Source organism: Aegilops tauschii, chromosome 5 (assembly GCF_002575655.3).
Source record: "Aegilops tauschii subsp. strangulata cultivar AL8/78 chromosome 5, Aet v6.0, whole genome shotgun sequence".
In the NCBI taxonomy this organism is placed as follows: domain Eukaryota; kingdom Viridiplantae; phylum Streptophyta; class Magnoliopsida; order Poales; family Poaceae; genus Aegilops; species Aegilops tauschii.
The window spans coordinates 122050544-122077916 of NC_053039.3; positions in this window are offsets into that span (position 1 = coordinate 122050544).

Below are 27373 nucleotides of genomic sequence, written 5' to 3' on the forward strand. Positions count from 1 at the left end.
CGTACTCCCCTCCGCGTGGGCAACAACTGCCGAGTCTTCCCTGCCTCTGTGTCGTTCCCTTCCTAGGCCTCGCCGTCGTCCACCACCCTGGTGCTCTCGACGCGGCCTGGTCAACGTGGTCAACGACCGACATTTATCTGAAGTGGACTGTACGTGGAGAGGCCGACAGCTGGGTCCACGGCCACATGCAAGGAAATGCCTCCTTATTACGCGCAAAATAATGATTCCTCCACCTGACATCAGGGGCCCACCAAAAGGACCTCTGTATTTCGTGAAAAAAACGTTACCGCCGCTGACAGCTCGGACCCACCAGCTATATCTTCGCACGCAAGGAAGTGCCTCCTTATTACGCACAAAAAAATGAATACTCCCCTGCTAGCTGGGACCCACCATGGTGGGAGGCTGACTTGTGGGCCTACTAAGTTGACTGGGACGGGGGCCTTTGTCAACTTTAGTTAATATGAACGATTCTAGCTCCAGTGACCGTACGATGTCCATCCAACGGCCGTAGTGCTTCTTCAACCTCTGGTCTTCTTGCTCCAGCCGCCCAAAGCAGCGCCGGTCGTGCCGCATGCTCCTGCCTCCCGTGGCCGGCTGTGCTGCCGCGGAGGCCTCACCGCCCCCTACTATTCCCACCATTGGCCAGGCCCTGCGGCGACGGCAGCCTCACACCGCAGCCGAACCAGTGAATCCTCGTACTCCTCTCCGCGCGGGCTTCCACTATCGCGTCTTCCCCGGCTCCGCGTCGTCCCCTTCCTAGGCCTCACCGTCGTCCACCACCGTGGTGCTCTCCACGCGGCGTGGTCAACGTGGTCAAGGAACGACTACAATCGGAAGAGTACTGTACGTGGAGAGGCTGACAGCTGGGTCCACGGCCACAGCCCATTTTTTTGTGATTTGCCAAGTAAGTCACTTTGTCAGGCCTGTTGGGCTGCAAATCTTTCAAGACGAGGAGAGCTTTCATTCGGCTGGCCGAGAAAATGTCCCATCAGTAATGAGAAATGGGTTGTACATTTTTAAAACACATCAAACCGGCAATTAGTTTCAAATATCTTTTTTTCATTTCAAGATTTTAAATTACATTAATTTTTATGCGTGGAGAATTTGTTGGATTTTATATTGATAAACATTTATTTTTTAAATCAGTTTGAATGTGAGTCGAAATTTCGGGATTAAAAATAGTTCGGACCGCACCGGAATATGCAAAATTTCGTACAATTTTTTAACCGTGGCCACAATATGGGTTGTAATACTAACAAAAAGAATATGGGCTCCAAAAAAACCTTAATAATTAGCAAATGGGCTGTAAATTATTGAAAATAATGGCAGATGGGTTGTATGCTGTTTTCCACAGATTTGAGGCTTTCCTAAAAAAAGGTTGACGCACAAGCAGTGACTGTTGGATGGCCATCCAACGGCCGTCGTGCTTCTTTAATCTCTGCTCTTCCTGCTCCAGCCGCTCAAACAAGCGCCGGCGGGACTCCCTCCTCCCCGCGGCCGGCTCTACTGCTGCGCAGGCCTCACCGCCCCACCGTACTCCCATCGCTGGCCTAGTCATCCCTCTACTCACCCACACCTGTTGTTATTCTCCGGCGACGGCAGACGAACCAGTAAACCCTCGTACAGTCGTACTCCCCTCCGCGTGGGAAACAACCTCCGAGTCTTCCCTGCCTCCGTGTCGTTCCCTTCCTAGGCCTCGCCGTCGTCCACCGCCCTGGTACTCTCGGCGCGGCCTGGTCAACGTGGTCAACGACCGACATGCATCTGAAGTGGACTGTACGTGGAGAGGCCGACAGCTGGGTCCACGGCCGCACGCAAGGAAATGCCTCCTTATTACGCGCAAAATAATGATTCCTCCACCTGACATCAGGGACCCACCGAAAGGGCCTCTGTATTTCGCAAAAAAAACATTACCGCCGCTGACAGCTCGGACCCACCAGCTATATCTTCACACTCAAGGAAGTGCCTCCTTATTACGCACACAAAAAATGAATACTCCCCCTGCTAGCTGGGACCCACCATGGTGGGAGGCTGACTTGTGGGCCTACTAAGTTCACTGGGACGGGGGCCTTTGTCAACTTTAGTCAATATGAACGATTCTAGCTCCAGTGACCGTACGATGTCCATCAAACGGCCGTAGTGCTTCTTCAACCTCTGGTCTTCTTGCTCCAGCCGCCCAAAGCAGCGCCGGTCGTGCCGCATGCTCCTGCCTCCTATGGCCGGCTGTGCTGCCGCGGAGGCCTCACCGCCCCCTACTATTCCCATCGTTGGCCAGGCCCTGCGGCAACGGCAGCCTCACACCGCAGTCAAACCAGTGAACCCTTGTACTCCTCTCTGCGCGGGCTTCCACTGCCGCGTCTTCCCCGGCTCCCCGTCGTCCCCTTTCTAGGCCTCGACGTCGTCCAGCGCCCTAGTGCTCTCGGTGCGGCATGGTCAACATGGCCAAGGAACGACTTCCATTGGACGTGGACTGTACGTGGAGAGGCTGACAGCTGGGTCCACGGCCGCAGCAAGGAAGTGCCTCCTTATTACGCGGAAAATAATGATTCCTCCACCTGACAGCTAGGACCCACCAGACGGGCCACTGTATTTCGCGAAAAAAAATGTCTCCCCCTGACTGCTGGGACCCACCAGCTACATCTTCGCACGCAAGGAAGTGCGTCCGGGCAAAAAGAAACGATTCGCCCCCTGACTGCCGGGACCCACCAGCTACATCTTCGTAGGCAAGGAAGTGCCTGACAGTCGGGACCCACCTGGTCGAAGCGTACGTAGCATTGTCATTCTAGTCGCGAACGTGTACGTACATACTGGGTCGATGTAGAGGCGCGCACGTGTCGTAGTAGAGGCGCGCACGTAGCATGTACACGTACGTACAGCGGCCAGTGTGCAAGAAAGAAAATACGGCCACATACGTACATACGGGCAGGGTCTCGAACGCCTACTCGCGCATACGTACGGCCAAGGCTCGTGTACATGGCTGGGTCGGAATGGAGAAACAGCGTCGTCGTCGTGTTCATCGGGAGGGCTTGGGCGGAACAGCCGATGGAAACGAGGCCTTGTGTACCGCGGGACGGAGGAAACGGCCTTGTGTTCGACCGGCCATGTTTGAAACGGGATCCTGTTCATCGGGAGGGGTCTGGCGTACCGCAAAATGGAGGAAACGGACCTCCTACGGTCGAAACGGGGGTCCTGTTGATTGGGAGGGGTGTGGCGTACCGCAAAACGGAGGAAACGGACTTGTGTTGGAGCGCTACGGTCGAAACGGGGGTCCTTTACATCGGGAGGGGTGTGGCGTACCGCAAAACAGGACTCCACGGGACACTGTTCATCTCCACCGTCGACCCCCTCCCGCCTCCACGGGCTACTGTTCATCCACCGTCGACCTCCTCCAGCCTCCACCTGCGACTGTTCATCCACGGGCTCCTGTTCATCCAGCCTCCACCACGCGCTACTCCACCGGCTACTGTTCAACCAGCCCTCTCCACGGGCTCCTGTTCAACCACCCCTCCACGGGCTACTGTTCATCCAGCCCTGCACCGTCTACTGTTCATTCTGCCCTCCACGGGGTGGTCCTGTTCATCCTGCCCTCCACGGGGTCCTGTTCATCCAGCCCCAACCGGCACGATCGATCGGGGTCCTATTCATCCAGAGGCAACACCACGGGGTCCAGTTCATCCACCCCCACCGGGAACTGTTCATCCAAACCCCCCAGCAACGCTCACTGTTCATCCAGAGGCAGCATCGATCGGCTTCAGTTAGCAGCAGTAGCGAAGGAATCGCTCGATCGGGTTCAGTTAACAGCCATCGATCAATCGCTCGGGTTCAGTAACGCGTAGCCTGTGGTGCAATCACTCGGGTTCAGTTAGAGCCCAACGCCTCGCTCGGGTTCAGTTAGATCCAACGCCTCACACACACGCGCGTATGTGTACGAGAGAAACGCGCATCGCTCGGCCCCCGACCTCCCACCGTAACCGGGAACTCCCCAAAATTTTCCTCGCCCTCGCTTCTACCACAGTTTTTTCCGTCATGGACGGCCCAAAGAATGTCATGCAGCTACATCTCTGGCCCGCCCAGGACGAAAAGCCCATTTTCTGTCATGATTTTTTGTCATAGAAGTAGGAGCCCACCACATCTATGATGATACTGGTTTTTTTCACAATTATCGTCATAGAAGTGTCATATGTATGACAGAAAAAAATTTCGTTCGGCCCAAAATGTCACGGATGTGTCTTTTTTTTGTAGTGTACATCGAATAGATCTACAAGAACATCGAGGAGAACTTTGTATTGAGAACCAAAGAGAGAGAAGAAGCCATCTAGCTAATAACTATGGACCCGAAGGTCTGTGGTAAACTACTCACACATCATCGGAGAGGTATGGTGTTGATATAGAAGCCCTCCGTCATCGAATCCCCCCCCCCCCGGCAGATCACCGGAAAAGGCCCCAAGATGGGATCTCACGGGTACAGAAGGTTGCGGCGGTGGAAAATTGGTTTCGTGGCTCCCATGGATGTTTTCAGGGTATAAGAGTATATATAGGCGAAAGAAGTAGGTCGGTGGAGCTACGAGGGGCCCATGAGGGTGGGGGCGCGCCCTCCTGCCTCGTGGCCGCCTCGTTGCGTCTCTGACTTCCACTCCAAGTCTCCTGGATTGCGTTTGTTCCAAGAAAGATCCTCGCGAAGGTTTCGTTCCATTTGGATTCCGTTTGATATTCCTTTTCTGCGGAACACTGAAATAGGCAAAAAACAGCAACTAGCACTGGGCCTCCGGTTAATAGGTTAGTCCCAAAAATAATATAAAAGAGCATATTAAAGCCCATTAAACATCCAAAACAGATAATATAATAGCATGGAACGATCAAAGATTATAGATACGTTGGAGACGTATCAGCATCCCCAAGCTTAATTCCTGCTCGTCCTCGAGTAGGTAAATGATAAAAACAGAATTTTTTATGTGGAATGGTACCTAACATAATTTTCAATGTAATTTTCTTTATTGTGGCATGAATGTTCAGATCCGAAAGATTCAAGACAAAAGTTTAATATTGACATAAAAATAATAATACATCAAGCATACTAACCAAGCAATTATGTCCTCTCAAAATAGCATAGCCAAAGAAAGCTCATCCCTACAAAATCATATAGTTTGGCCATGCTTCATTTTTTTCACACAAAATGCTCTCATCATGCACAACCCCAATGACAAGCCAAGCAATTGTTTCATACTTTAGTATTCTCAAACTTTTTCAACTTTCACGCAATATATAAGCGCGAGCCATGGACACAGCACTATGGGTGGAATAGAATATGATGATGGAGGTTGTGTGGAGAAGACAAAAAAGGAGAAAGTCTCACATCGACGCGGCTAATCAACGGGCTATGGAGATGCCCATCAATTGATGTCAATGCGAGGAGTAGGGATTGTTGGAAATATGCCCTAGAGGCAATAATAAATAGGTTATTATTATATTTCCTTGTTCATGATAATCGTTTATTATCCATGCTAGAATTGTATTGATAGGAAACTCAGATACATGTGTGGATACATAAACAACACCATGTCCCTAGTATGCCTCTAGTTGACTAGCTCGTTGATCAATAGATGGTTACGGTTTCCTGACCATGGACATTGGATGTTGTTGATAACGGGATCACATCATTAGGAGATAATGATGTGATGGACAAGACCCAATCCTAAGCCTAGCACGAGATCGTGTAGTTCGTTTGCTCAGAGCTTTTCTAATGTCAAGTACCATTTCCTTAGACCATGAGATTGTGCAACTCCCGGATACCGTAGGAATGCTTTGGGTGTACCAAACGTCACAACGTAACTGGGTGGCTATAAAGGTGCACTACAGGTATCTCCGAAAGTGTCTGTTGGGTTGGCACGAATCGAGACTGGGATTTGTCACTCCGTGTAAACGGAGAGGTATCTTTGGGCCCACTCGGTAGGACATCATCATAATGTGCACAATGTGACCAAGGAGTTGATCATGGGATGATGTGAGTTACGGAACGAGTAAAGAGACTTGCCGGTAACGAGATTGAACAAGGTATCGGGATACCGACGATCGAATCTCGGGCAAGTAACATACCGATAGACAAAGGGAATTGAATACGGGATTGATTGAATCCCCGACATCGTGGTTCATCCGATGAGATCATCGTGGAACATGTGGGAGCCAACATGGGTATCCAGATCCCGCTCTTGGTTATTGGCCGGAGAACGTCTCGGTCATGTCTGCATGGTTCCCGAACCCGTAGGGTCTACACACTTAAGGTTCGATGACGCTAGGGTTATAGGGAAAGTATGTATGTGGTTACCGAATGTTGTTCGGACTCCCGGATGAGATCCCGGACGTCACGAGGAGTTCCGAAATGGTCCGGAGGTAAGATTTATATATGGGAAGTCCTGTTTTGGTCACCGGAAAAGTTTCGGGTGATATCGGTAATGTACCGGGACCACCGGGAGGGTCCCGGGGGTCCACCAAGTGGGGCCACCAGCCCCAGAAGGCTACGTGGGCCAAGTGTGGGAGGGGACCAGCCCCAGGTAGGCTGGTGCACCCCGCACCAAGGCCCAAGGCGCATGGGAGAGTGGGAGGGGGCAAACCCTAGGTCCAGATGGGCCTTAAGGCCCACCCTAGTGGCGCCCCCCCTCTCCTCCCCTTGGCCGCCCCCCTAGATGGGATCTAGGGCTGGCCGCCACCCCTTGGGGTGGGAACCCTAGAGGGGGCGCAGCCCCCTCCCCCCTATATATAGTTGAGGTTTGGGGCTGCCCAAGACACGAGAACGTCTCTCTTTCGGTGCAGCCCTACCCCTCTCCCTCCTCCTCCTCTCCCGCGGTGCTTGGCGAAGCCCTGCGGAATTGCCACGCTACTCCATCACCACCATGCCGTCGTGCTTCTGCTGGACGGAGTCTTCCTCTACCTCTCCCTCTCTCCTTGCTGGATCAAGGCGTGGGAGACGTCACCGGGCTACACGTGTGTTGAACGCGGAGGCGCCGTGGTTCGGCGCTTAGATCGGAATCAACTGCGATCTGAATCGCTACGAGTATGACTCCCTCATCCGCATTCTAGCAACGCTTCCGCATCGCGATCTACAAGGGTATGTAGATGCACTCCTTCCCTCTCGTTGCTAGTAAACTCCATAGATTGATCTTGGTGACGCGTAGAAAATTTTGAATTTCTGCTACGTTCCCCAACAGGGATTGCCATGCAACAGATGCACTAGAGCTATAAATATATGAAAGCTCAACAAAAGAAACTAAGTGGGTGTGCATCCAACTCGCTTGCTCACGAAGACCTAGGGAATTTTGAGGAAGCCCATCATTGGAATATACAAGCCAAGTTCTATAATGAAAAATTCCCACTAGTATATGAAAGTGACAAAATAAGAGACTCTCTATCATGAAGATCATGGTTCTACTTTGAAGCACAGGTGTGGAAAAAGGATGGTAACATTGTCCCTTCTCTCTTTTTCTCTCATTTTTTTGGTGGGCTTCTTTGGCCTCTTTTTTTATTTGGGCTTCTTTGGCCTCTTTTATTATTTTTATTCGTCCGGAGTCTCATCCCGACTTATGGGGGAATCATAGTCTCCATCATCCTTTCCTCACATGGGACAATGCTCTAATAATGAAGATCATCACACTTTTATTTACTTACAACTCAAGAATTACAACCCGATACTTAGAAAAAAATATGACTCTATGTGAATGCCTCCGGCGGTGTACCGGGATATGCAATGAATCAAGAGTGATATGTATTAAAAAATGAATGGTGGCCTTGCCACAAATACGATGTCAACTACATGATCATGCAAAGCAATATGACAATGATGGAGCGTGTCATGATAAATGGAACGGTGGAAAGTTGCATGGCAATATATCTCGGAATGGCTATGGAAATGCCATAATAGGTAGGTATGGTGGCTGTTTTGAGGAAGATATAAGGAGGCTTATGTGTGATAGAGCGTATCATATCCCGGGGTTTGGATGCACTGGCAAAGTTTGCACCAACTCTCGAGGTGAGAAAGGGCAATGCACGGTACCGAAGAGGCTAGCAATGATGGAAGGGTGAGAGTGCGTATAATCCATGGACACAACATTAGTCATAAACAACTCACATATTTATTGCAAAAATCTACAAGTCATCAAACCCAAAGCACTACGCGCATGCTCCTAGGGGGGTAGATTGGTAGGAAAAGACCATCGCTCGTCCCCGACCGCCACTCATAAGGAAAGCAATCAAAGAACACCTCATGCTTCAAATTTGTCACACAATGGTTACCATGCGTGCATGCTACGGGACTTGCAAACCCCAACACAAGTATTTCTCAATTTCACAATTACTCAACTAGCATGACTCTAATATTACCATCTTTATATCTCAAAACAATTATCAAGTACCCAACTTCTCATAGTATTTAATGCACTCTGTATGAAAGTTTTTATTATACCCATCTTAGATGCCTATCATATTAAGACTAATTTTATAGCCAAAGCAAATTATTTTGCTGTTCTAAAAGAATTTCAAAATAATATAAGTGAAGCATGAGAGATCAATAATTTCTATAAAATAAAACCACCACCGTGCTCTAAAAGATATAAGTGAAGCACTAGAGCAAAATTATCTAGCTCAAAAGATATAAGTGAAGCACATAGAGTATTCTAATAAATTCCGATTCATGTGTGTTTCTCCAAAAGGTGTGTACAACAAGGATGATTGTGGTAAACTAAAAAGCAAAGACTCAAATCATACAAGATGCTCCAAGCAAAACACATATCATGTGGTGAATAAAAATATAGCCTCAAGTAAAGTTACCGATAGACGAAGACGAAAGAGGGGATGCCTTCCGGGGAATCCCCAAGCTTAGGCTTCTGGTTGTCCTTGAATTTTACCTTGCGGTTCCTTGGGCATCCCCAAGTTTAGGCTCTTGCCACTCCTTATTCCAAAATCCATCAAATCTTTACCCAAAAACTTGAAAACTTCACAACACAAAACTTAAACAGAAAATCTCATGAGCTCCGTTAGTATAAGAAAACAAACCACCACTTTAAGTTACTGTAATGAACTCAGTCTTTATTTATATTGGTGTTAAACCTACTGTATTCCAAGTTCTCTATGGTTCATACCCCCCGATACTAGCCATAGATTCATCAAAATAAGCAAACAACACACGAAAAACAGAATCTGTCAAAAACAGAACAGTCTGTAGTAATCTGTATCAAACTAATACTTCTGGAACTCCAAAAATTCTGAAATAAATTGGTGGACGTGAGGAACTTATCTATTAATAATCTGCAAAAATAATCAACCTCAAAGCACTCTCCAGTAAAAAATGGCAGCTAATCTCGTGAGTGCTAAAGTTTCTGTTTTTTACAGCAAGATCGCAAAGACTTCACCCAAGTCTTCCCAAAGGTTCTACTTGGCACAAACACTAATTAAAACATAAACTCACATATAAACAGAGGCTAGATGAATTATTTAATACTAAACAGGAACAAAAAGCAAGGAACAAAAATAAAATTGGGTTGCCTCCCAACAAGCACTATCGTTTAACGCCCCTAGCTAGGCATAAAGCAAGAATAGATCTAGGTATTACCATAATGATAAGGCAAATCGCGAAAACTCATCTCATACTCCCTACGTTCAGCAGCAAGCTTTCTTTGCGGCAGGCAAAAGTAATCAAAAGGGTTAAATTTAATGGGACAAAAGTCCCCAAGATAAAGCTCGGGAGGTATTGGTTCCTCCTTTGGCCCCTCATATTGCACAACCAATTCATCATTATAAGCATTCTTTTGGCAAAAAGTCATGAGCCTATGTTCAATAGGAAATCCTAACCCATTATTCTGTATAGCAAAATTATCATTAAGTTCAGAGATTCTATCAACTAGAACAACGGTAGGAACCTTCTTTCTAAGGTTTTCATTATAAGAAACATGATCTAAAGATCGTAAACACATTATGTATTCTTGATTAAAAAGGATAGCTTCTATGGGAGGACGGCCAGCGTCCACCCTATAATGCGCAAAAATTTCATTTGCCTCTTTCATTATAAATCTGAACTCATGTGCTAAAAAGATAGTAGCTGCTCGCTTAACAGCAGAATGCTCAATATTGGAAAATTCTAGAAAAATCCTTTGTATACAAGGATGCATATGATAAACTGTCTTTCAAGTTCAACTACGAGCAAAGATATAGCATCCGCAAGACTACTAGTTCTATGAATAATAGACCCACCCATAGTGGGTAGTGCATCGGCACAAGTAAAGAAATCTTGAATAACCCATTTTCCAATAATATTACCACTACCAATCCGAAACTTTTTAGTGTGTAAAATAGTAGATTCTTCATGAGGATCATCAAAAGCATCAAAATTCCCCCGTTATTACTATTATCCTTATCAATGATAACCTCCCCAGTTTCAGACATGATGGCAACAAACCGCACAAAGAGCGAACACACAAAAAGGTAACCAAAAAGAGGCGAACGGAAAAGGGGCGAATAAAACGGCAAAGGTGAAGTGGGGGAGAGGAAAACTAGAGGCAAATGGCAAATAATGTAATGCGAGGGATAAGAGTTTGTGATGGGTATTTGGTATGTCTTGACTTGAGCGTAGATCTCCCCGGCAACGGTGCCAGAAATCCTTTTTGCTACCTCTTGAGCATGCGTTGGTTTTCCCTTGAAGAGGAAAGGGTGATGCAGCAAAGTAGCGTAAGTATTTCCCTCAATTTTTGAGAACCAAGGTATCAATCCAGTAGGAGACTACACGCAAATCGCCTATTACCTGCACAAACAATCAAGAGCCTTGCAACCAGCGTGATAAAGGGGTTGTCAATCCCTTCACGGCCACTTGCAAAGGTGAGATCTGATAAAGATAATAAGATAAATATTTTTGGTATTTTTGTTGTATAGATTGGAAAGTAAAGATTGCAAAATAAACAGCGATAGAAATTGGCAAGTTGATGGAAACTAATATGATGTAAAATAGACCCGGGGGCCATAGGTTTCACTAGTGGCTTCTCTCATGATAGCATATATTACGGTGGGTGAACAAATTACTGCCGAGCAATTGATAGAAAAGCGCATATTTATGAGAATATCTAGGCATGATCATGAGAATAGGCATCACGTCCGTGTCAAGTAGACCGAAACGAGTCTGCATCTACTACTATTACTCCACACATCCACCGCTATCCAGCATGCATCTAGAGTATTAAGTTCATAAGAACAGAGTAACGCATTAGGCAAGATGACATGATGTAGAGGGATAAACTCAAGCAATATGATACAAACCCCATCTTTTTATCCTCGATGGCAACAATACAATACGTGCCTTGCTGTCACTGGGAAAGGACACCGCAAGATTGAACCCAAAGCTAAGCACTTCTCCCATTGCAAGAAAGATCAATCTAGTAGGCCAAACTAAACCGATAATTCGAAGAGACTTGCAAAGATATCAAATCATGCATATAAGAATTCAGAGAAGAATCAAATATTGTTCATAGATAATCTTGATCATAAACCCACAATTCATCGGATCTCGGCAAACACACCGCAAAAAGTATTACATCGAATAGATCTCCAAGAACATCGAGGAGAACTTTGTATTGTGAACCAAAGAGAGAGAAGAAGCCATCTAGCTAATAACTATGGACCCGAAGGTCCGTGGTAAACTACTCACACATCATCGGAGAGGCTATTGATGTAGAAGCCCTCCGTCAACGATCCCCCTCTAGCAGATCACCGGAAAAGGCCCCAAGATGGGATCTCATGGGTACAGAAGGTTGCGGCGGTGGAAAAGTGGTTTCGTGGCTCCCCTGGATATTTTCAAGGTATAAGAGTATATATAGGCGAAAGAAGTAGGTCGGTGGAGCTACGAGGGGCCCACGAGGGTGGGGGCGCCCCTACTCCCCTGGGCGCACCCTCCTGCCTCGTGGCCGCCTCGTTGCATCTCTGACTTCTACTCCAAGTCTCCTGTATTGCGTTTGTTCCAAGAAAGATCCTCGCGAAGGTTTCGTTCCGTTTGGATTCCGTTTGATATTCCTTTTCTGCGAAACACTGAATAGGCAAAAAACAGCAACTGGCACCGGGCCTCCTGTTAATAGGTTAGTCCCAAAAATAATATAAAAGAGCATATTAAAGCCCATTAAACATCCAAAACAGATAATATAATAGTATGGAATGATCAAAAATTATAGATACGTTGGAGACGTATCACATCTCACCATACTCGGGAAGCATCTCTTTGGAAAAGTGTGCCACGAGCTGGGCGTAGGCAGCCGCGATCTGGGCTTGGACGGGCTCCGTCGTCGCAAGGTATGCGGCGGAGGAATAGACGGCTGCTCGAACACTCTTGGCGATTGCCAACTCTTCGGCCATGGGTTGACGACCGTTGTCAGAGAAGCTTCGTTCGATTTGTGCGGTGACCGCCATGAGCTGGGCGTGGATGGCCTCGACATGGTCGTGGGCGGCCTCCATCGGGGCTAAGGCCACCGCTACGGAACGGACAGCTGGTGTGCCGCTCTCGCCAGTTGCTATCCCCAAGCCAGATGTTGCTGCCGCCACCTGAGAAGCAACAGCGGCCGTTTGGGCTGCCTTAGCCGCCCGGTCGCGGATTGTGGCCGCGCTCATGCACCTTGTTAGCACGCGCATGGCAGCTGCGACCGTGCTCTCGCCGGAGTGGGCCACCGAAGTTGCCCTCACAATGCGGGTCGACGTGCCCATCTTTCACCGGGACGATTGAATAGTGAAATGATATTTGGGGAGCGAGCTAGTATGCTTGAGACGCCTGTTGTGGACTGTAGCGACGCACCTTCTAGCGTAAGCCATAGGCATACTATACACCGACGGTGCTCCAGGATATTTCGTGCTGCATCTCACATGGTTGGTGATAATAAACTGTGTGGGATCTACTTGATTTTTCATCTTGATTTGAATTACATAATGGGGTGACAGCGGCAATGGACGGCATTTGAATTGCTAGACCTTTTATCTGCAGTGAACATGCAACTATATGTGTGTCGTAAAAGAATTGGAATTATTCAGGGTTCGTTTGAACATTTTACACATTAAATTGGTTTTCTAGCCATTTCATGTGCACAATTCAAAATTAAACTACATGCACATGCTCCAGCGCACAAACATGGGTTGTAAAATCATATATGTATCCATGGGTATATGCTTATGTCCCATGCAAGAAATGGGGATGAAATTCGAACACCACGGCACCGTGCCTCTCCGGCAAATGTCGATGTACTTGCTTTTGTAATTCTAGTAAATCAAAAATTCATCCGAAATTCATGAAAATTGGCATGCTATCATGGAGCGGAGTCAACATGCCATGGTAAAAAAAATTGTCCAATTTGGGGCAGGTTTGGGTATAAGCTTCTCATAAACCAAAGCTTCTCACAACAAGTGTGATGGTTTCAGTAGGGAACGTTTCACCTTTCTAGTCGAAACGATACATGTTGCCTCTTCTCGATTTCAAAATTTTTTCCTACTGTCAACATAGAACAACAGGAGTGTTGTGTCAATTTTTGGGATTTTTCGGGGTTCGCTTGGACATTTTTATACATTAACTGAGTTTTCTATGCATTCATGTGCATAATTCAAATCTGAACTACAGGCACATGCTCTAATGCATATAAATTGGTTGAAAATTTAAATATGTGTCCTTGGTTGCATGCTTAGGTCTCATGCAAGAAATGGGAATGAATGTCAAACACCCTGCCACAGTCACTCAGCCGCAAACACTGAGATACCTGGTTTTTAAATTCTAGTAAATCCAAAACTCGTCTAAAATTCATGAAACTTGGCATGCTGTCATGGAGCGGCATCAACATGCCGTGGTAAAAACTTTGTCCCATTTGGGGCAGGTTTGCGGATATGCTTCTCACAAACCAGAGCTTCTCACAACAAGCCTGATGGTTTCAGTAGGGAACGTTTCACCTTTGGGGACGAAATTATATCCATTGCCTCTTCTTGCTTTCAAAAAAATTCGCGTGTCAACGTAGATCAATAGGAGTGTTGTGTCAATTTTTGAGATTTTTCGGGGTTCGTTTGGACATTTTTATGCATTAATTGAGTTTTCAATGCATTCATGTGCATAATTCAAATTCGATCTACATGCACATGCTCTAATGCATATAAATTGGTCGAAAATTCAAATATGTGTCCTTGGTTGCATGCTTAGGTCCCATGCAAGAAATGGGAATGAATGTCAAACACCCTGCCATCATCACTCGGCCGCAAACATTGACATACCTGGTTTTTAAATTCTAGTAAATCCAAAACTCATCTGAAATTCATGAAACTTGGCATGCTATCATGGAGCGGCATCCACATGTCGTGGTAAAAAATTTGTCCCATTTGGGGCAGGTTTGGGTATATGATTCTCACATACCAGAGCTTCTCACAACAAGCATGATGGTTTCGGTAGGGAACGTCCCACCTTTGGGGACGAAATGATATCCATTGCCTCTTATTGCTTTCAAAAAAATTCTCGTGTCAACGTAGTGCAATAGGAGTGTTGTGTCAATTTTTGGGATTTTTCGAGGTTCGTTTGGACATTTTTATGCATTAATTGAGTTTTCAATGCGTTCATGTGCATAATTGAAATTTGAACTACATGCACATGCTCTAATGCATATAAATTAGTTGATAATTCAAATATATGTCCTTGGTTGCATGCTTAGGTCCCATGCAAGAAATGGGAATGAATATCAAACACCATGCCACCGTCACTCGGCCGCCAACATTGAGATACCTAGTTTTTAAATTCTAGTAAATCCAAAACTCATCTAAAATTCATGAAACTTGGCATGCTATCATGGAGCGGCATCAACATGCCGTGGTAAAGTTTTTGTCCCATTTGGGGCAGGTTTGGGTATATGCTTCTCACAAACCAGAGCTTCTCACAACAAGCATGATGGTTTCGGTAGGGAGCGTCCCACCTTTGGGGACGAAACGATATCCATTGCCTCTTATTGCTTTCAAAAAAAATTCTCGTGTCAACGTAGAACAACAGGAGTGTTGTGTCAATTTTTGTGATTTTTCGGGGTTCGTTTGGAGTTATGCGTTAATTGAGTTTTCATTGCATTTATGTGCATAATTAAAATTTGAACTAAATGCACATGCTCTAATGCATATAAATTGGTTGAAAATTCAAATCTGTGTCCTTGGCTGCATGCTTAGGTCCCATGCAAGAAATGTGAATGAATGTCAAACACCCTGCCACCGTCACTCGGCCGCAAGCGTTGAGATACCTTGTTTTTAAATTCTTGTAAATCCAAAACTCGTCTGAAATTCATGAAACCTGGCATGTTATCATGGAGCGGCATCAACATGTCGTGGTAAATTTTTTGTCCCATTTGGGGCAGGTTTGGGTATATGCTTCTCACAAACCAGAGCTTCTCACAACAAGCATGATGGATTCGGTAGGGAACGTCCCTCCTTTGGGGACGAAACGATATCCATTGCCTCTTACTGCTTTCAAATTTCTCTCGTTTCAACGTAGAACAACAGGAGTGTTGTGTCAATTTTGTGATTTTTCAGGGTTCGTTTGGACATTTTTATGCATTAACTGAGTTTTCAATGCATTCATATGCATAATTCAAATTTGAACTACATACACATGCTCTAGTGCATATAAATTGGTTGAAAATTCAAATATGTGTCCTTGGTTGCATGCTTAGGTCCCATGCAAGAAATGGGAATGCATATCAAACACCCTGCCACCGCCACTTGGCCGCAAACATTGAGATGCCTGGTTTTTAAATTCTAGTAAATCCAAAACTCATCTTAAATTCATGAAACTTGGCATGCTATCATGGAGCGACATCAACATGTCATGGTAAATTTTTTGTCCCATTTGGCGCAGGTTTGGGTATATGCTTCTCACAAACCTGAGCTTCTCACAACAAGCATGATGGTTTCGGTAGGGAACGTCCCACCTTTGGGGACGTAACGATATCCATTGCCTCTTATTGCTTTCAAAATTTTCTCATGTCAACATAGAACAATAGGAGTGTTGTGTCAATTGTTGTGATTTTTTGGGGTTCGTTTGGACATTTTTATGCATTAACTGATTTTTCAATGCATTTATATGCATAATTCAAATTTGAACTACATGCACATGCTCCAGTGCATATAAATTGGTTGAAAATCAAATTTGTGTCCTTGGGTGCATGCTAGGTCCCATGCAAAAAATGGGAATGAATTTTAAACAACAGGTCACCATTGATTGTCAGCAAAATGTTGAGATACTTTGTTTTTAAATTCTAGTAAATCCAAAACTCGTCTGAAATTCATGAAACTTGGCATGCTATCATGGAATGGCACCCGACATGTTGTGGTATTTTTCGTGTCCATTTTGAGAGAAGGCACACTCGAATAACAGCCAACAAAGGCATTTTGAAAAAATAGCTGCCACTTTAATATCTCAAACGTTTGTATAATTCAAATCGTGTGCGTTCTGTTAACCATTCACGTGATGCCACATGTCTTGGTTTTAATGGCCGTGCGGACAGCTGCTTGACCTTGACTGAACGGGAGGCGTGCAAGCGCAATCTGGTGCGCAGGCTCACCGGGAGGCGTGCAAGCTGTCCTCCAATGTGCAGGCTCACCGGGAAGCGTGTGAGTTGTACACTGCGCAGGCTCACTCGGAAGCGAGCCCTTTGACTTCCATGGCCGCCCACCTTCCTCTCCATTAATGGCGCCCGAGCCGCTGCTTAATACGGGCGGCCTTACTGTTCGCCTCCCATTCCCCTCCCTCCCACAGACCTCCACAAACGCCATGGCACAGAAGGATCATCTGCCACTAGTCTTCAAGTTTGGTTAAGTCGACTCCGAGCCAGAGGAGATAGAAAATAAGAAGGAATGGGGCCTCATGGACATGGCCTAGAACGAGCTGGCCGCGGCGGTTGCTGCCCCCGCTCCCGTCCCACCTCCCATCCCCGCGCCCGCGCCACTGACCATCCCCGTAGCTTTGACGGGCTGATCGCCAAGCACTATCGCAGAGCTGGAAGCCGCGGGTGTCAGCGAGGTCTCCGCGGAACCGCGCCAACTCGTGTACATGCCAGCGCTAGCGCCCGTGCCCGTGCGTGCCCCTCCACCCACCGCGGCGCCGGTCCCCGTGCGTTTGGCTGCACCCGCCGCGCACGTGCTCGTGCACGCGCCTCCCTCAGTGGCATGGGACGCCGCCATCGACCACTACCTCTCAGCGCCGCCAGCTACCGTCCTCCCGTGCCCTGCCCGTAGATCACGCGACGACATGATGTTTGATTTACATGTGAAGACATTCTGTGCTGCATTGAAGACTTCAACAACGGCGTCCCGGAGGACGACAACGACAACGACGGCGCGGCACACTGCCTCCATCGCCGCTGGAAATAGTTTTTTTCTTGGGTTTAATACTGTATCTCGATCATATGAATATAAATTCGCAGTATAACTGAATGAAGGATATGGTTTGAGCGAGCTTGCATTTTTCTCTCTTAATGTACAGACTTATCAAACAATTTTCTTTTGAAAAAAACGTCAATTGTTCTTAAATGTAAAACACTCATCGCAAACGTTTTAGTTAGAACACACGTATGCAAACCGACAACTTCCCCAGGAAGCCAAGGGAAAATATGACGAGCGGGATTTGTGCAGCACTTGATCGAAAACGTTTTAGATAGAACACCCGTATGCAAAGTGAGAGCAGGATTTGTGCAGCTCTTCAATGCAAACGGTTCTTTTGGATGACCCATGTGCAACCACTTACAAACAATTTTGGTATGTTGCCATTTGTCAAACTAGAAAGATTAAAATTTGTTGATCTAGTAACATTTCCATTTGTCAACCTTGTAACACTGTGATTTGTCAAAATATGAAGCTAAAAATCACTAGCAGTATCTAATTTTTACAACTAAAATTCAGTAATTAAGCATAGATTTCATTCATAGATTAAGCAGTCGTTCTTGATTTATACAAACAGTTCAAATCGACAGCTGAACCGACCAAACTTTTCCCCAATTGTTGCCAACCACGTACTGAAATAGCTAGTTCAACTATATATACTAGCTAATTTTAAGTACGTTGTACAGTTCCACCACATCTATAGTCAGATGAACTGAACAAAATAGCCCCTAAACACTACTACTATACTACGGAGGGGCTTTGTACTACTTCCGGCTGCCTCTCCTCTGCCGAGCGCGCTCAGTAAGAGGCAGAGGAGGAGGAGCCTACCGATGAGCTGGGCAACCGCAATACGGTGCCTACCGCTGCTGCAACTTCAGCGACGCTCACCTTGAATGCCCTCTGCCGCTCCAGACGACTCCTCTCGAAGAGGTGGTTCTCCTCGTAGATCTCCTGATTCCTCGCCTCTGAGGTGGCGCGTGCCGCGGACACGGTGGTGGTAAGGCTCTTTGCATGCTCAACGAGGCGCTCCTCCTCCTCCCGCAGGAACTCGGTGTAGCGCACAAGGTCGCTGACGCACGTGCGGGCATCCATCTACGCCTCCCGCCTTCGGGCGGCGGTGGCGGAGCGGGTGATGACCCCGGCAGTCGACGGTGGGCTGGCAGCCACGGCGGCCGACGATGGGGTGGCGGCCACGACCACCACCGCCAGCCTTCGCGCCACGGTGACAGAGCGGGTGATGGCTATGGTGGCCGGCAGTGGGGTGGCGGCCACGACGGCCACCTCCCGCCTTCGGGCCGCGGCGGCAGAGCGGGCGATGGCCCTGGCTTTCGACGGTGGTGTGGCGGCAACGGCGGCCGGAAGCAGCTGCCGACGGGCAGCGGCGGTGGAGCTTGTGGTGGGTATTCCGCGCACACCCAACAGGGACGCCACGCGCACTGCACTACGCCGGGGACTGCCCCGCCACCACGGCGTAGCCTCCTAGCTGGAGTTGTCCTTTGATGACGGCGAAGTGGCTGAGCAACGACGACGGACCGGTGCCATTGGCGATTGTGGGAGAAGTAGACGAGATAAGCTACAGGGAGGGAGGGGAAATGCGATGAAGGACTCGCCGGCCGTGAGGATTTATATAGCAGACCTGTAAGCATTGGGATATTGGGGGATTTCACCGACTCGAGCCGGAAGCTTGCGCGGGAACCTGCGAGGTTGCGCGGGAACGGGCTCACCGATGATTCATTGGCGCCACCGTTTGGCCAAAATAACGCCCTCGCGCGCTGCACAAGCTTGCGCTGTAAGCCGTCTACGGCAGCGGGGTGACAAGACGTGCGAGAGGAGGACGAAAGGCCATGTACACATACGGTTAATACATAAAAAAATTGTGATTTAATTACCTACTATACCCCCGTCCTGGTTTATAAGTAGGATTTAACTAATAAAATATGAATGCATGTCGCCAAAGATTATACAGTTGGATTCGTATTTGAACATAGTTTCCAATTATATAATTTTTATAACATGCATTAACATTTTGTTGGTTAAATTTAAGGGCAAAGTATGGCAAAGAATATAAAGGGGACTATAGACCAAGACGGAGGTAGTAGCACACGGCCGCTCTCTACGCAGCGATGCAACTGTCGGTCGGCTTGTAGGCGACCATTTCCTGCGTGTTCAACGGCTCTATGCATGTGGTTGCTTGCGGTTGAGGCGGCCGTGAAGCGCTCTACTCGCGTCCTGCCGCGCGCGCTCTGCTCTCGCGTCCCTCCGGGTGCTCTGCCCTCATCCCTCCACGTGCGTTGCCAGTGTTTGGGGCCGGCGCACAATCACGCACGTTCGTGTGCATGCGGTTGCGCCGGGCGCGGCGCGACGATGTAGTTACCTGCTGCAAAAACTGCCATGCGGACGCACCGAGAATCCACGCCGCCCGGCCCCCTTTTATTCTTGCGGCCATTTACCTTCATCTCTCATCTCACATGACACAATAAGCACACCCACAAGGACACATATAGAGAGGACATCCAGCAGTTACAATGGCGCTCCCAGCAGCCGACGACGACAACGGTGGGCAGTTCACCACGCAACACGTCGTGGACACCCACGTGAGGGGCAAGGCTCTCTCGATGGTGTACACGAACGATCAGTCTCGGTGGAGAGCTCTGCTACCTCTTGACCACTGCGTTGGTTTTCCTTGAAGAGGAAAGGGTGATGCAGCAAAGTAGCGTAAGTATTTCCCTCGGTTTTTGAGAACCAAGGTATCAATCCAGTAGGAGGCTACGCGCGACTCCCTCGCACCTACACAAACAAATAAATCCTCGCAACCAACATGATAAGGGGTTGTCAATCCCTACACGGTCACTTACGAGAGTGGGATCTGATAGATATGATAGGATAATATTTTTGGTATTTTTATAATAAAGATGCAAAGTAAAATAAAAGCAAAGTAAAAGGCAATGGAAATAACTAAGTGTTGGAAGATTAATATGATGAAGATAGTCCCGGGGGCCATAGGTTTCACTAGTGGCTTTTCTCAAGAGCATAAGTATTTTACGTTGGGTGAACAAATTATTGTTGAGCAATTGACAGAATTGAGCATAGTTATGAGAATATCTAGGTATGATCATGTATATAGGCATCACGTCCGAGACAAGTAGACCGACTCCTGCCTGCATGTACTACTATTACTCCACACATCGACCGCTATCCAGCATGCATCTAGAGTATTAAGTTCATAAGAACACAGTAACGCCTTAAGCAAGATGACATGATGTAGAGGATAAATTCATGCAATATGATATAAAAAAACCATCTTGTTATCCTCGATGGCAACAATACTATACGTGCCTTGCTGCCCCAACTGCCACTGGGAAAGGACACCGCAAGATTGAACCCAAAGCTAAGCACTTCTCCCATTGCAAGAAAGATCAATCTAGTAGGCCAAACCAAACTGATAATTCAAAGAGACTTGCAAAGATAACCAATCATACATAAAAGAATTTAGAAGATTCAAACATTGTTCATAGATAAACTTGATCATAAACCCACAATTCATCGGTCTCAACAAACACACCACAAGAAGAAGATTACATCGAATAGATCTCCACGAGAGAGGGGGAGAACATTGTATGTAGATCCAAAAAGAGAGAGAAAGCCATCTAGCTACTAACTATGGACCCGAAGGTCTGTGGTAAACTACTCACACTTCATCGGAGAGGCTATGGTGTTGATGTAGAAGCCCTCCGTGATGGATGCCCCCTCCGGCGGAGCTCCAGAACAGGCCCCAAGATGGGATCTCGTGGGTACAGAAGGTTGCGGCGGTGGAATTAGGTTTTTGGCTCCGTATATGATCGTTTGGGGTACGTAGGTATATATAGGAGGAAGGAGTACGTCGGTGGAGCAACAGGGGGCCCACAAGGGTGGAGGTCGCGCCCTAGGGGGGTAGGCGCGCCCCCCTACCTCGTGGCTTCCTCTTTTGTTTCTTGACGTAGGGTCCAAGTCTCCTGGATCATGTTCGTTTCGAAAATCACGTTCCCGAAGGTTTCATTCCGTTTGGACTATGTTTGATATTCTTTTTCTGCGAAACTCTGAAATAGGCAAAAAAACAGCAATTCTGGGCTGGGCCTCCGGTTAGTAGGTTAGTCCCAAAAATAATATAAAAGTGAATAATAATGCCCAATAATGTCCAAAACAGAAGATAATATAGCATGGAGCAATCAAAAATTATAGATACGTTGGAGACGTATCAAGCTCCATCCAAACTATGGAGCAGTTCCTTGCCGAGGACAAGTACCAAGTGGTCGGCTTCGACCTCGAGTACACCATGGGTCGTGTCGGGCATGATCAGAAGGTTGCCGTCGCCCAGTTGTGCATGCGACACGACGTCCTTGTCTACCACTACCACTTGGCCACAAGGCCTTGCGAGCGTTTCTCCAGGTTTATCAACAGCTCCGACTACAGTTTCGCTACAGTGGACACCACCAACAATCTAAAAGAGCTCAAGGTTTCGGGCTTGAAATGCCCGAATCTTGTCAACATCCAGCACCACTACAAGGTCTGGGGGAGCGACAACAACAAACTGAACTCTTTGGTTGACCTCGCCTCGGCCATCATCGACCCCTACTATGTGAAGATGAAGGAAGAGAGCAAGAAGGACAAGAACACCTCGCACAGTGTTTAGCATGAGAGACTGGATGAAGAACACGTCAAGTACGCGGCCAAGGATGTGTACACGAGCTACGAGATGTATAGGCGGATCGCTGACATGAGGAACTGTCTTCTTCCTGCCCCAGACGAGGGATCGAGCCACATAGCAGTGGCAGGAGCGTCACAAGAAGTAGATGACTAGACGATCGTTTCTCCTACTTTAGAATGCATCCAATTGTTTTATTGAGGTGTGTGCGAATGATCTGTATAATCACTTATGTAATTGGATGTTTATTTCCGTTATATATATACATGTTATTCTTCTGTAGACAGAGTAAATCACACGGCTTATTAGCAGCAATCATCTGCGTTATTATTGGTCTTCGCACACATTTCTGATTACAGACCTGTTTGCCGCGTATCACACACATCTTGTTCAGTTGAACCGTTTCCATTGTGTTGCCTAATCACACCCAGTTCATCCTAGTGAACCGTATGCTGTATATCGCACACACCATCATCTGACTGCCGTTTCTTTTGTTCCTCCTCATCACAAACAGTTCATCCGAGTGAACCGTATGCTGTATAGCGCACACGCCTTCATCTGGCTGCCCGTTTCTTCTGTTATGTCTCATCGCAAACAGTTCATTGAACTAAACCGTATGCCCTGCATCGCACCCGCAATTAAAATCAGAACTGTGTTTGATGCATCCATCATCGCAAACCTTTTGCACCTTTTTTGATGGGTTTTTTACACCACTGTTTGCGATTATGGCATCGCACACATTTTCGTCGAAGGGTCTCTGATCGTAGTGTCACGTTTGGACCATCCCGCAGTAGTGTGGGCTCTATGATAGAGACAAAAGCAAAGTGCCCACAAAATTTAGACAAATGTGAAGCCCTTGAGCGTGTGAGAGGACCTAGTGCGTTGATGTCGTCGATGATTTTCTTGATCTGCACTTCATTTGCGACGCGAGGATGAGCAGGTTGAAGACGTTGAGTGGGCTCAGCATTTTCTTCAGAGCCATTTTCCTCAGGTGCACCAGCATGATGTTCTTCATGATCTGGAATGACTTCTTCAGCAGATTCTTCGGTAGGTATGACATCCTCAGTAGCCTTGGACTTGATTGATTTCTCAGGTGACATTCATCTAGCACAGGAGGTAGGTGCTCTCTTTGCGAGCCATGAGTTTCATCGAACCACACATCTACAGTTTCAACAACCTTGTGGTGAACGGTGTTGAAGACTCTGTAGGTGTGCGAGTCCTTTCCATAACCAAGCATAAAACCTTCATGTGCTTTCGGTGCAAATTTAGAATTGTGATGATGATCTCTAATCCAACATTTAGCACCGAAGACTTTGAAATAACTCACATTGGGTTTCTTGTCAGTGAGGAGTTCATATGAGGTCTTTCTGAAGAATTTGTGAAGATATACCCTGTTGCTGATGTGGCACGAAGTATCAATTGGCTCAGGCCAAAAGAGAGAAGGCGTCTTGTATTCATCAAGCATAGTGCAGGCCATCTCAACAATAGTCCTGTTCTTGCGCTCCACGATGCCATTCTGCTGAGGAGTGTAAGGAGCAGATAACTCGTGAGTAATACCAAGTTCATCAAGATAGTGATCAAGACCATTATTTTTGAACTTGGTCCCAGATGGCCCACAAGTATAGGGGATCAATCATAGTTCTTTCGATAAGTAAGAGTGTCGAATCAAACGAGGAGCAGAAGGAAATGATAAGCGGTTTTCAGCAAGGTATTCTCTGCAAGCACTGAAATAATAGGTAACAGATAGTTTTGTGGTAAGATAATTTGTAACGAGCAACAAGTAACAAAAGTAAATAAAGTTCAGCAAGGCGGCCCAATACTTTTTGTAGCAAAGGATAAGCCTGGACAAACTCTTATATAGAGAAAAGCGCTCCCCAGGACACATGGGAATTATCGTCAAGCTAGTTTTCATCACGTTCATAGGATTCGCGTTCGGTACTTTGATAATTTGATATGTGGGTTGACCGGTGCTTGGGTGCTGTCCTTACTTGGACAAGCATCCCACTTATGATTAACCCCTATTGCAAGCGTCCGCAACTACAAAAGAAGTATTAAGGTAAACCTAACCATAGCATGAAACATATGGATCCAAATCAGCCCCTTACGAAGCAACACATAAACTGGGGTTTAAGCTTCTGTCACTCTAGCAACCCATCATCTACTTATTACTTCCCAATGCCTTCCCCTAGGCCCAAATAATGGTGAAGTGTCATGTAGTCGACGTTCACATAACACCACTAGAGGAGAGACAACATACATCTCATCAAAATATCGAATGAATACCAAATCCACATGACTACTAATAGCAAGACTTCTCCCATGTCCTCAGGAACAAACGTAACTACTCACAAAGCATATTCATGTTCATAATCAGAGGGGTATTAATATGCATAAAGGATCTGAACATATGATCTTCCACCAAATAAACCAACTAGCATCAACTACAATGAGTAATCAACACTACTAGCAACCTACAAGTACCAATCCCAGACTTAGAGACAAGAATTGGATACAGGAGATGAACTAGGGTTTGAGAGGAGATGGTGCTGATGAAGATGTTGATGGAGATTGCCCTCTCCCAATGAGAGGAGCGTTGGCGATGACGATGGCGATGATTCCCCCATCCCAGAGGGAAGTGTCCCCGGCAGAATAGCTCTGCCGGAGCCCTAGATTGGTTCCGCCAAGGTTCCGCCTCGTGGCGGCGGAATCTCATCCCGAAAGCTTGCTTATGATTTTTCTTTGGACGAAAGACTTCATATAGCAGAAGATGGGCACCGGAGGGCCAACAGGGGGCCCACGAGGCAGGGGCGCGCCCAGGGGGTAGGGCGCGCACCCACCCTCGTGGCCAGGGTGTGGGCCCCCTCTAGTATTTCTTCCGCTCAGTATTTTTTATTATTTCCAAAAATGACTTTCGTGGAGTTTCGGGACTTTTGGAGTTGTGCAGAATAGGTCTCTAATATTTGCTCCTTTTCCAGCCCAGAATTCCAGCTGCCGGCATTCTCCCTTCTTATGTAAACCTTGTAAAATAAGAGAGAATAGGCATAAGTATTGTGACATAATGTGTAATAACAGCCCATAATGCAATAAATATCGATATAAAAGCATGATGCAAAATGGACGTATCAACTCCCCAAGCTTAGACCTTGCTTGTCCTCAAGCGGAAGCCGATAACGATAAATATGTCCACATGTTTAGAGGTAGAGGTGTCGATAAATAAAAATACGGACATGAGGGCATCATGATTATTCTCATAACAGCAACATATATGGATAATGTCATATGATTTCTTATGCTCAAGTAATAATCTATTCACAATGCAAAGTGTCGGAGTAAATGGCCATGGGTAGCCTAACCGACTCCCCCTGGCACTTCAAGAAATTATCAAGCCGATCGAGCCTTCAAGCATCCAAAGCACAGGGCCGCCTTCCCCTGGTCGGCTATCTCACAGGCCGACTACCGGAAGGCGACCCGGCCTCAAAAACCTTCCCGAAGATAACCACAAGATGGCCGACTCCAGGAAGCCGGCCCCAAGGGGACCGACTCCCAGAAGCCAGCCAAAATAAGACCGACTCCCAGAAGCCGGCCAAGACTGCACCCTCAAGGGCTGCACCCACATAACGGTGATGAGACGGGGCGTGGCTACAGTACAGCCTGCCACCCCCGAATCCCGGAGCACGCGTGGCCACAGTGCGCCGTACGGGTCGGCCATCCCTCGTCCGGCGCAGCACTATTGCCATGTTGACCATGACGCCACCCACGACAGGCACCAGCACGGCCCGTGGGCGGCGGGCCCCTTCAGCCAGAGAGATGCTCGAAGGCGGCCAAGCCTCCCCCAGTCGGCCTGGGGCGTAGCCGGCTCCCAATAGCCGGCCACCTCCCTCCCTCGAAGTATGTGCATCATTAAGGAGACAAGACGAGGTAAGGCTACAGTGAGAGCCCGCCAGGCGGCGGCACTGTAGCCATGCTTACCTTGACAAAGCCCTCGTCATCAGGGGCGAGGCTACAGTAACCAGCCACCGACAAGACCCCCAGGCGGTGGGGCCGGCCTATCGGCCAAGAGGCCGGCAGCCGGCGGGCCCCAGCGGTCGGCGGAGAAGCCGGCGAATACAGACACTGACGGCTAGGACCCGCGTCTAGCCGGATTACCATTGTACCCCTGGGGGATAGGCCTATATAAACCCCCCAGGGCACCCATGCAAAGGGTTGATCTCAGATAGTTTTACACACCACGTGGAGAGAAGAGGAGAGCTAGCCTTGCCCTTCTTCCTCCTCTAGCCAAACAGCTCAAGGAGCCACTTGTAGCTACTTGTGTTGATCTAGTGATCATGCGGAGACCCCGCAGAGCAGGACTAGGGGTGTTATCTCCACGGAGAGCCCCGAACCTGGGTAAGATCCGCCGGCGTGCATGTCTTCGCCTTATCCCGTTTCCAGGCACCAGCGACGTCTTACTGGCTCCCACAATGATAAGCCTCCCGTTGGCATATGTCGCACCTACCACCCGACATTTGGCGCCCACCGTGGGGCCAGGTGCACCGTCGTCCAGAGACCTGTTCTGGACGGGAACCTTTTTCCTCCCCAGCGAGCGTAGCCAGCCCGGCACGCCCGATGGCGCTTGCCCCGACACGCTGCAAGGCGCCGATGACGCCTGCGCGGCGAGCTGCCTCGCCGATCTTCTTGGCGAGGCTCGCATCTCCGACGAGCCTGCGTCCGACACGGGCACAGACTGCCCCGAGAGCCGCCTCGTCAGCCTCCTCGGCCGGCTTTACGTCTCCAGCGAGCTTGCTGTGGACTTGGAGTCAGTCGGCTCCACCGACCCGATGCTGGTCGACTCTGACACGGCATCGCTTGACGCCTTCCCCACCAACGTGGTGATCATCGACGACCCTCTTCCTCGAGCCGACACTGGCAGCAGCGCTTTCACTGAGGTGCTGGTCATCAGCCACGGTGCCGTCTCCTGCGAGAACGCCCACGACGCCCTACAAGCGGCACTGCACGACTTGTCCGTCCCCATCCCGGCCGACGTCGACGCTGAGACACTGGATGCACGCCGCCTCGCCCTCGTCGCGGAAGGCCAGAAGATAGCATCCATGAGACGCCTCACTGAGGCTCACCAGCGCGAAGTCGACCGCGCCGCCTTCGGCACGCCGCCTCCTGGCGGGCCGAGCCGAGCCAGCGTCGTCAAGAAGCGCGGCGCAGCCATCGCCAGCATGCTGGGAGCAGACCGCCCAGTCTACGCCACGCCACTCGAGAACCTGCGTGCCGCTCAGGCGGCCGTAGACGAGCTGAATGGGC